We start from the raw sequence: 11,411 nt of genomic DNA on the forward strand, positions 1-11,411 counted from the left end.
CAACAAAGTGGTGGGGACTGTGGTGAAGGAGGAGTTTTGTGGGAAAACAGGGTCAGGCCCTGGATCCAGACTCCCTTGGGATGTTGGGAAAGTCACTAACTCTTGTCACTCCTGAATGACTGTAGAAATAATCAGAGTTTTAGGGTTGAAATCACATACAGTGATACAGCGCCATATAGCAGCACAGAGTGTGTCCCCATCCTGCATAGCAGCATCCTGTGGGTCTTTCAAGTGAGGATGAAGGGCTGATTTTCAGAATAAGGGGCTGATGCCCTTTCTCCTGAACTCCTGAGCTCTCCAGGACTCAAGGTGAGACTTTAGCTGAATTTCCATGTCCACAGAGCTCTTGCCAAGCTGGTGCCACCAACCCTTCTCACAACACCAAGCCCTTGCACCAGCCGAAAGGCCACTCTGTCCCAGCCAGCTGAGACCTCTCGAGCTCGCTGCCATGATGACACCTCCCTGTTGTCCAGCTCACAAATCCCAGCACTTCTGATTAGGAACTGTTTTGTCAGCATTTGGCACGGTCCCAGCAAAAGTGACACCAATTATTTGTGTCAGCTCCCCTCTGAAAGCAGGAGATGTATGAAATCTCACCCCAGGACAATCCATCATGGCTTGCAGTGGGATCTGGGAGCTGTCATCCTGAGGGGTATTGACTGAGCGTGGCTTCTTCCAGGCCACAGAGGTTATGGGGAGCTTTATATCATCCCCAGCAAGACTGAAACTGAAAAATGAGCCTCAGAGTCTCACAGCTTGGGTAAATGGTTCAACCTAAAGCTAACTCAGGCTGCTACCCATTTATGTGAAAAATTTTAATAACTGAAATATGTTTAAATGTCAAATGTTTGCTTTAAATTAAGCTGGGACCAGGTTTCAGTTCTGTTTTAACATCAGCTTAGGTTAAAATCTTACCACCAGGGTATATGGAGACATCTTGCTTTCCTCAAGGACAACCAACAAAAACACTCAGTGAAGCATTGAGGAGGGAAAGAATCAGCCCAGAAGCAGGTTAAAAGTGCATTTTCCCACTATTCAGAACATTTATTCTGATTATTATTGTCCTTCTCCAAACCACCAGGAATAGATTCTCTGCTCATGGAGGAGAACAGGAACATAATAAAACAGCCTCTGAGGTCTCTTTTCTCAGTGCCACAGCTACATTCAACCTGAACATTTGGAGCCTTCTCCTGCCCAAAGGGCACGTTCAGCCTGGTGCAGTGGTTGTGGGATTTCTCAGTGTGTGCAGAGAACCACAGGGAGCCAGAAAATCTGTTGTTCTCAATCATGCAGCTTCAAAAAACCACCCCAGATCTCAGTGCCAGTCAGAGCTGGAGTGACCAGACACTGTCCATCCCGGAGCTTTGGGAGGAGCACTTCACACCCACCTCCTCTGCACTGACCTTCACTGAGAGCAGCTCTCCCTTGGGTGTGCCTGCTCTGAGCTGCTCTTCTCTGACAGTTCACTCACCCCATTTCTTGCCACCCATCTCTGTTCCTCTCTTCCCTTGTCATTTTGGGCTGAGTCACTCCCAGGTTATGCCATGCCCAGTACAATCCCTTTGGATCCTCAGAGAGGATGCCCATGGTCTGCAGTGTGAGCACAGTCTTGATGTTGGAGGACAGGAGACAGGGACCAAGAGGTATTTAGGCTTCTGAGAGGCCATTGTCACCCATCTGGGGACCAGCTCATGACTGCAGCTGAGAGGGGAGGGGAGGGGAGGGGAGGGGAGGGGAGGGGAGGGGAGGGGAGGGGAAGGGGAGGGGAAGGGGAGGGGAAGGGGAGGGGAAGGGGAGGGGAAGGGGAGGGGAAGGGGAGGGAAGGGGAGGGAAGGGGAGGGAAGGGGAGGGAAGGGAAGGGAAGGGAAGGGAAGGGAAGGGAAGGGAAGGGAAGGGAAGGGAAGGGAAGGAAAGGGAAGGGAAGGGAAGGAAAGGGAAGGGAAGGATTTCCAGGGGGAAATTCCAAGATGTGCTGAGTACACCAATAACTGGGTTATCCGCAGTTCTGCCTGTGCATGGCAAGCGAGGCTGAGTTGGCTGAGTTGGATATACAGCTCCTCCTGCCTTTGCCCAGCCTCAAATGATGATTCTGGATCCAAATCACAGGCATTTTCTCCCAAATGCAGAACACCAACCCTACTGCAGAGATTCCCACTGAGAACACAGCTAATGCCCACTGCTTTCCAGGCTAACTTCATGGAAGCACACCAAAGCCAGGGCTTCAGCAGTGTTTCTAGTCCAATTGGGTTTCCCTGGGTTATTCATTATTTTCAGAGGAAAATAAATCCTTTGGCCTGTGAAAATGCTGTGATGACTCTCAGCAGAGCTGTTCATTCATGGTCAAATGGGATATTTTAAGTAAGGGGGGAAGTGTTTGTCTTTTCTTCAAGTACACCACAAACTCTTCGTCTGTGTCAGGAGTGCAGAATTAAATCCTAATTAGAGGCTGTAAAAACGCAGTGAATCTGAGATGCCAGGAACAGATACATATTATCGTCCCTTTCATAGATCATATGAGCACTCTGGTGACATAATAAATAATCCACCCCAAGTTTTTAAAGGTAAAAACCAGCAAATCATTAATAATGTCTCTGGCACCATATATCAAACTGAAGCCTTCCTCTTACAGCTGATCCCCAGCTATTCCCAGCTGCCTTTTGGCATTGCTGCTTCCTCCCTTTGCACTGCTCATTCTTCCCATCTTTTCTGCTGCAGTACTCCTCTGCTTTGTCCACCTGTGTTTATTTCTGCTGTTCACTGAAGATCTGCAGGTATGAATAAGGCAAGAAAACACACATCTTACTCTTTAAACCCAACCTCAGGAGGTTTAAAACTTGCCTGGACAAGAAAAGACAGGCAGAAACTATTTTTCAGGGTAGAGAGAGGCACTGGATGATGATGTGGTAGTTTCACTTATTTCTGGCACTCCTGATCTATTTACACTGCTGTCTGTAGTTGTGGAGCACTTCCCTCCGTGTCAATTTTGCTGTCTTGTCACCCTCTCTTTTTTGATCTTTAAAATTTTTCTGTAATCCACTTAACCCATTTCACTGTCTCAGTCTGGCTCTCATTTCTGAAGGGCTGGGATACAATCTGCCATTACTCGTTCATGCTTGGTGTACTGAGTTCTTCCAAGCTCATAGAATCATGGAATGGTTTGGGTTTGAAGGAACCTTCAAGACCATCCAGTTCCAACCCCCTGCCATGGCCAGGGACACCTCCCACCATCCCAGGTTGCTCCAAGCCCCATCCAACCTGGCCTTGGACACCCCCAGGGATGGGGCAGCCACAGCTTCTCTGGGCACCCTGGGCCAGGGCCTCCCCACCCTCACAGGCAAGAATTCCTTCCTAATATCCCATCTAACCCTGCCCTCTGGCAACTTAAAGTTATTTCCCCTTGTCCTGTCACTGCATGATATTTTAAAAAATCTCACTGAAGACTTCTTAAGTTTCTGGGCTTCTTGGGATTGCCATCATTGATATATCTCCATATGACTATTATATATAATCACAGGGATTATTCCAGTGTTGCCTCAGTCCAGCTGCCTGATTTCTCCTCAGGCCCATGGTGTGGGCTTTTAACTTTCCTCTCTTTAGGCATTGAGGGAAGGCTGTCCACACAGGTCTCACAGAGGAAGAGAGTGTGAATATGGAGACAGGGTTTTGCTGGGTTCCACCACCTTGAAGATGAAGATCAAAATGCATCACCTTTTTCCTGGAAAAGATAAAAGCAACAGGGAACTCACTCCAGTGGCCGAACATCATATGTTATGCTTGGATTTTTTTTTTCCCCCCAGACCTGGGAGTTACTGCAGCTGTAATATCATTCCTGCAAAAATACAATTCTCTGCCAGTGTTCTGGGATGCACTACTGGGATGCACTACTTAGTAAAGGTGAAATTTCTCCCTCTGTGAGTACCTGACTCACTATGTGAGTGCCTGCTCAGAGAAGCTGTGGCTGCCCCATCCCTGGAAATGTTCCAGGCCAGGTTGGACGGGGCTTGGAGCAACCTGGGATGGTGGAAGGTGTCCCTGCCCATGGCAGGGGGTGGGGTGAGATGGCTTTTAAGGTCTCTTCCCACCCAAATCATTCTGGCATTCTATGACTTCTCTCCCTGATGCTCAGGGCAGGATTCACCTCACTTTACAGACAGCTCCAGTTTGTGGGCATGGGAAGTGAGGGCACCTGCAGCTGTCCCCAGATGAACTTCCTGTTAAACACTGGTTACAGGGAGCAGGGGTGACTCGCTTGTCCTTACACGGATATTTAGCACCACTTGAGATCCTCTCTGGTAGCTGAGCTGCCACATGCAGAGGGCAAATTCACCCCATCAGTTTGACAAACATTCAGAAGAGTCTGCTGTGCACCACGTCCGTAACAACACAGCTGCCACTTGTACATGTGGCACCAATTTAATCCAAATCCATTCGTCTCTGGTACATTCCAGTGCAGCTCCTGGGGCTGAGGAGAGTCCAGAAGGGAAGGGAGGTGGGAGGGCTGCACACATTCATGGATGCAAGGCAGTGATGGAATGCTGGCATGGGTGCCAAAGGAGCTGGACTGCAGGGATTTGTATAGTCCTGAGGTGACACATGCCCTTACAGCTGGTAAGGATGAGGATTGCTTTGCTCTTTCCTTGCTGTGTCCACCTGTGAATGGGTGACTCCATCAGGGTGACAGGGTCTCCAGGAAGGCATGGTGAAGTTTCAGGTCATCACCCATCAACCCTCACCCAGCATTCCCCAAACTGGGAGGCAATTCCTCAGTCTTTAGATGAAACTTCAATTGTCTTTGTAGTGGTTCTTTTCTCCTCCTCTCCAGTGTTTCATTGCCACAGGAAAGTTGTAAAATCACAGAATATCCTGAGTTGGAAGGGACCCACTAGGAGCATCCAGTCCAACTCCTGGCCCTGCACAGACACCCCAACAATCCCACCCTGTGCATCCCTGAGAGCGTTGTCCAAACACTCCTGGAGCTCTGGCAGCCTTGGGGCCGTGCCCATTCCCTGGGGAGGCTGTTCAGTGCCCCAGCACCCTCTGGGGGAAAAACCTTTTTCTGATATCCAACCTAACCCTCCCCTGACACAGCTCCAGCTGTTCCCTCAGGTCCTGCCCCATGTCACAATAGAGCAGAGGACAGTGCCCAGTTCTGAGCATGTTGCTTCTACTTCGTCCAGGAGGAAGACAATTAGTGAGTCTGACTCTTCAAAACATTGGTGTTCTGGATTCCCTGGTTTAACAAAGGCTCTGTGCTGTCCATCTCTCCTGGGATTTCAGTGCTGCAAACCTTTAGAGTAGTTAATTCCCACAAGGAAAAGTTTGCTGCCACCTACCCCCGGATGCACCAGTTGCTCTTTATTCCCATCGGTCCAGTCCTCACCACATAAAAATTTCAGGACATGTTTGGAGCTGCCTGAGTCTCAGCAGTGATGATCAGCGAGGAGCTTACTCACCCCTAAACCGTGCTGGGATTCACCAGCTCAGCGTGTCCCTACCTGCTTAGCTTTGGGGATTGATCCAGAGGGTGCATGCAGGAGGTGCCAGCCTGCTCCTTGCACAAATCTGAGCAGCAGGAGGAAGGAACCTCTCGCCTTTTGAGCAGTTGGACCCTCTCTCCTCACTGCCAGGATGCCCTTGTTAAAATAGCTCCATGTGGAGCTTGAACCTACATTTTCTCTGTTACAGGAAAGGGCACTAAACCATAGGTACTCTGCACTGGTTCTCTGTCATTAAACTATCCAATGGTGTGTGGCAAGGATTGGATATTTCGGCAGTCAGGACATTGCCATGGAAGACCATGTTATCCCCTTGGATAAGTAATGCCAAGAAAAACACCTTCCAAATGGGACATCTTGAGACCACTCAAGAGTTCAGTTCCCTGCTTATACCCTGACAGAAAGACACTGGCGGGACTTGAGAAAACATTTCTGTGTCTGTTTTTGCTGACTGTGTGTGGCATAACCTGCTCGGAGAACACTGAGCAGAGGCTTAGATGGGATATTGGGAAGAAATTCTTCCCTGTGAGGGTGGTGAGAAGCTCGAGGTGCCCAGAGAAGCTGTGACTGCCCCATCCCTGGAAGTGTTTCAGGCCAGGTTAAACAAAGCCTGGGATAGTGGAAGGTGTCCCTGCTCATGGAAAAAGATGATATTTAAGGTTCCTTGAAACCCAAACCATTCCGTGATTCTATGATGATCAAGGCCTATGAATATGTTGACTGCAGAAATACAAGCTTCTAGGCAGTGGTATTGTTTCAAATTCCTCTCCAGGTTTGTATATTCATGCCAGACCAAAATGGATCTTCCTCTCTCTATGGATCATGCCTACAAACTAATAAGAGACATCCAGCTCATGGAATTGTCTCTTGAGATCCTGAGGGTCGGGAAACTGTAAAAGTCGTCCCATCTTAGCACCAACTGCAGATGTAATTAGCATAGGTCTGAATTCTAATTCTTGATTATTAATTCAACTGATCCAAATCCACCCTTTTCATTCTCCACAAGCTGGTCTGCTCCCACATGGCAAAAACCAAGAGCAGGATTGTTAAACCACTCCTGATTTGGAAAAGAGACTCAGACTCCTGTACTTGCTCATGCTTCCAGAATCCTGTTTGGGGGTGGATGCTCTGTTCCTCTCCTTTTCTTCCATGGCTGTGGGTTGTGGGTTCTCCCCTTGTGCCTTCCCTGGCAGGGAGCAGCCCAGAGCCCAAGAGGGACATTGGATTCCTGTCATATTGCTGGGAAAAGGTCAGTGTCTGCCAGGATCACCAGACAGGAAGAGATAGTGAGGAGAAACAGGAAAGTGAGAGAAGGGAGGGGGACAGGGGGCTCATTTTTTTCCCATCTTCTGTCCTTCCTCTCCAGCAGAGCCCTCCCACATGTGATGTGAATCCAGGGTGCGGCCAGAGATGCACAATCCTCTTTCCTTGCTCAGGGATGTTACAGGAAGGTGAAACCTGATGAGATTAGATGTGGTCCCTTGCTGGGACTGGCTGACAGCTTCAGGAGACATCTGATGTAATCAAGTCCTTGCAGTTCAGTGTGGGCAGTGGCCGTGGGAGATAATAAATATCTCTCACATGTGAGAGGTGCATTCTTCTCCTCAGTTCTCCTTCCCTCCCAGCACACATTGCTGTGGTGGGGTGACTTTGCCAGAGTCCTCAGTAGCTTGGTCTTCCTTAAGTTCTCTTATTTATTAAGTGCATCCCCATGGCTGAAAACTAAGTTTCTACATTACCACTCAGAAAACTAAGTTACTACACTAGTAACTTCCAAAATTTTACACTCTTGATGTAGATTTTTATTCTTGGGATGGGATTTTCAGGTGTGCAACATGGTTCCCGGTCTGAATGAAACATTTCTCACCTCTGGGACAAGCACTATGAGTCTGTCCTCAGGTTACTCCTTAGTGTCCTTCTATTCCCTGCCCATGGCAGGGGGTCAGACCTGGATGATCTTTAAGGTCCCTTCCAACCATTCTATGATCCTATGGTTCTATTTTTACTCTCCAGGTTTCTTGGGAAACCAGGTAAAATACAGCATGCTAGGACTCATGGGTGTTTGTCCTCAAGTTTAGGTTTGGGACGAGGTGGGAGACCGAGGAAGAGATCAAGGCTTCTGCCATAAAATATAATCTGGGTTATCAGAAACACGGGGATAATTTTATTAACAGGAAACCCCTCATTCTTCAAATCATTGCAGATTTTAATGTGAAATCTCTGTTCCCTTTCTGCTCCATTATGTGACTGGGTTTAGCAGCCCAAACCAACCGCACATGTCCGATGTCACCATAAAGATCAAGGAAGGACTTAAAACTCCCTAAATACACCTTAGCTGGTGCATGGGGTCAGCAAGGGTGGTGCAGCCCCCAAGGTGAGACAGCAGAAGGGTCCTGTCTTTCCTCAAGACAACTTGGTGCATTATCCTGCCCTGGATATCCAGCCATGGCTGCTCCATCCCCAGAACAGTCCCAGGCCAGGTTGGACAGGGCTTGGAGCGACCTGGGATAGTGGAAGGTGTCCCTGCCCATGGCAGGGGGTGGAACTGGATGGTTCCTCCCAACCCAAAGCATTCCGTGACTCCGTGAATTCCTGCAGGGATTGCAGCACTGGGCTGTGCCTGCCCTCCCTGAGGTTTGATGAATCAGGTGTATGATGCAAGGAGGGGCAGCCAGGGAGGCACTGCAGCCCAGGACAGACAGAGGGAGAACCAAACCTGGCTGCATTCCTTGCCTGCTCCTGACTTCTTAAGGAGGGTGAGTCCTGCTGCTCACTGAGATTCTCAAGAGCAGGAGTTGGACCCACAGTAAAGTTCCTACTCTGGATGACTGGGGAAGAAATTGATGCTTGAAAAAGAAATACATAAATTTGAATATTTAGTAACTAACAAATCATTCTTCAAATGTTTTAGTGCACAACAAAGAGGTTTTTGTGTGTGGCAGAGACTTACCCATGCCATTCATGAAACTTAACATGGAATCAGCCTTGAGTGGCTGGGGTTGCTGTGATGGAGAGGAGAGGCACTGCTCTGGGATGGCAGCAGGAAGGATGGTGTTTGTTTGATGTGCCTCAGTCCTACGGTCTTCTCTGCAAGGGGATCAGGAGGGCCAGAACAGGAGCCAAAGTAGCCACTGCCCTAAAGCTGGACTGCCCCAGGGACCAGGGAGAACTCCCAGGTCGGGACTGGTGCAGGGGGAGGATTTCTGTGCTGGAACAGACTAATTAGGCACCACAGGGAAGCATTTCCATCCGCTTAGGAAGCATTGTCCTGACCTTGCTCCTACGCCCACTCCCTCTCTGTCACAGGCCTGAAAGAGCCTCGCTCAGCTCTTTTAAAACTGGAAAATGAGCCCCAGCACCATCCTTTATGCAAGAGCTGAAAGGTTAATACGTGTCGCCTCTGTCGGCCAGGACTCTGCAATAGCAAAGCCCTTTCTACTGAAGAAAAAAAACCACCAGCCTGTCACAGCCTGACCTTTCCACCCTCACACTCCAGCCGCACTTTCACACCACAGGGTTGAGAATAAACACATCCTTTTCCAAACAGGGCTGGATCCTCTCAGCTGCAGCAAAATGTGAATACTTGCAAACAATGCAGGTGGCTCTTAGGTAGGGGTTTTCCTGTGGATTGCAGGGATAAGCAAGCATCAAGCTCCTGGAATTAGAAAGGTCAGCAGGGATGCTTCCTGTTGGAGCTGCATGAACCCTGGTGCTCGGATCAGAGGGCAGGGAGTTAAAATTAGAAGCGGCCGTGGGGTTGCAGAGGTCACTCCTTGAGCCTGACAAGGTGATGGGGTCTGTGGTTTGGAGGCATGAGAAAATAAACATCTCCAGCCTTAGTATTTTCTAGAGGATCACAGAAAATACCTCTTCTTCTGTCTTTAGCACAAGGTTTGGAATATCAGGAATTCCTCCCTAAATAATCGCTCTCTTTCCCTGGCATGTAGAGGATGTGTACACACCTAGCTGACCACACCAAAAAAGTAACTGGAATAATTGGGGAATCCCCAGTTGAGTCATTTCCTAGAAAGTCTGTGTTGGATGGACACAGCTCAGGAGATGTCGTGGTGCTTGGCATGTTTTTGGGATATAAAAGACGTGGTCATTCACCATTCAGAAGTGCAGAATGAGCCCCTCTCTCTGCTGAGTATATCCTGCAACTCTGGGAAAATTTTTCACCAAAAGCAGGGCAGCTCCAACAGAAGAGATGGAGAGAAATCCCACAGCCCCAAGCAGCCTGTGTTTGTTTCAAGCCTTCTTTAGACACCCTTTCCCAATTGTTTGGCTTCCAGGTACTCAAGGTATCCTACCTGGATCAGGGCAAACTGCAGGGACTGAGTGTGGCCAAGGATGTAATGCCTGGTCACAGTTTAAACCAATTCTGTGTATTCTTTATCCTATGTCCCAGTCACTCCTCCTGCATCCATGAGGAAGCACCTCTCTGGAGGAGCAGTGGGACTGATGGATTTACCTCCAGGAAAGGGGTGTCAGACTTTTGGAGCAAAACACTGCACCTCCCAAATGCCTGGAGCTTGATGTGTGCATGGATTTGAGTGCTCCCATCCCATCCAAGAGGAGCACCGATTCCTGTGCTTTGCCAAGGAGCCACCAAGCCCGGCAGTGCACGTTCTCCACCTTCCAATTAAGAAAAGAGGGAGCTTGCAGGGCACATCCACGGCCAGTTTGGAAACTCTCCCTGCCCTCCAGAGCAAAACCTACTAGAGGAGCCTGAGGTTCAGAAATAACCACAAACCACCCTTTCCTGTCAGGCAGCTGGGATTTCAAGTGGTTGGGGCTAAATATGGCACTATGTCAACAAGCAGCCATCAGGAAAGGGGGATTATTGCTCTCCAGTAGTGAGAGGAGTCTGCTCACACACGTCTGCAAAGACCTCAGCTTTGGAAAGCACATTTCCTTCGTTTCCGTGGTTTGCACTTGAATTTTCACCACGCTCCTCCTCATCTTTCACTGGACAGTTCCCATTTCAAAACCAGGCAGGCAAACAAAACCGAGGCACATCAAGAAGTAATTTGTCTGGCTGGTAAAGAAACAAAAACAACCACCCCAAAGCCAAGCAGAGGAGCCCAGGAAAACACGAAGTACAGCTGTGCAAGTCTCACATCGCCTCTGCTCCCTCCTCCTCCTCCTCAGCCCTGCTGAAAGACAGCAGCTGTAATCCCTTCTAGGTGGTGACAGGAGTGATCTTCCCAGCCCTTATGAACGTGACAGCCCTGGAGCTGGCTGGGAACACGCGTTCCCGTGCTGTCAGAGGGAGAGGGAAGCTGCAAGACCCAACAGGCGCCTGAGTCACAGCAGCCAAGGGGAAATGCAAACGTTGGAAGCCACGCAAGTGTGCGGGATGTGACTGCGAGGGATCCTTTTCATCTGGTTGTTTCCTTCACAGATGCTCTGGGCCATTGGTGGAGGAAGGAGACACCTCCTTCAGCAACATCTGTCTCTGGATCCCCGCTGGCTGCTCCCTGGCCCCTCTGAGTGGGGATTTCTGTGAGCAGAGCTCACTCTGCCCTGACTATGACTGGCGTATATGTGAGTGACTACCCAGACACGGATGGTGACACACACAGATATGAATGGGACAGGTTTCCTGGGCAGGAACTCCAGTGATTTCAGTTTTCATGGTTTGACAACTGCATTTTTGTGTTCCTTTTAATTACTTTCTCCTTGCCAGTTCTGCAGGTGAGGAACTGATTGATTCAACACGAGTAGGGTGTGACGTTGACTGTGTAAGCAGCTTTAAAGTAATCAAAGTCAGCAGCTGCAGGAGAAATCCTGGGCAGTGTTTATCCTTTCCCTAACCTTTTAAGTTCCATCGGTGGCTCTCAGCAATAGCACAGAAGGGCAATCATGGAATCCCAGAATAGTTTGGGTTGGAAGGGACATTAAAGATCATCCCAT

At 49.1% G+C, this 11,411-nt stretch overlaps 1 long non-coding RNA gene across 1 annotated transcript; it reads left to right on the forward strand.

Moving 5' to 3' along the window:
- Window positions 1-1,572: 1,572 nt before the first annotated feature.
- On the forward strand, window positions 1,573-2,320 carry LOC125322473. The gene is made up of 2 exons (XR_007202016.1): window positions 1,573-1,643; window positions 2,004-2,320. It is a non-coding gene; the product is annotated as an uncharacterized LOC125322473 (long non-coding RNA).
- The last annotated feature ends 9,091 nt before the right edge of the window (window positions 2,321-11,411 follow it).

This window comes from Corvus hawaiiensis, chromosome 3, assembly GCF_020740725.1.
Source record: "Corvus hawaiiensis isolate bCorHaw1 chromosome 3, bCorHaw1.pri.cur, whole genome shotgun sequence".
Lineage (NCBI taxonomy): Eukaryota > Metazoa > Chordata > Aves > Passeriformes > Corvidae > Corvus > Corvus hawaiiensis.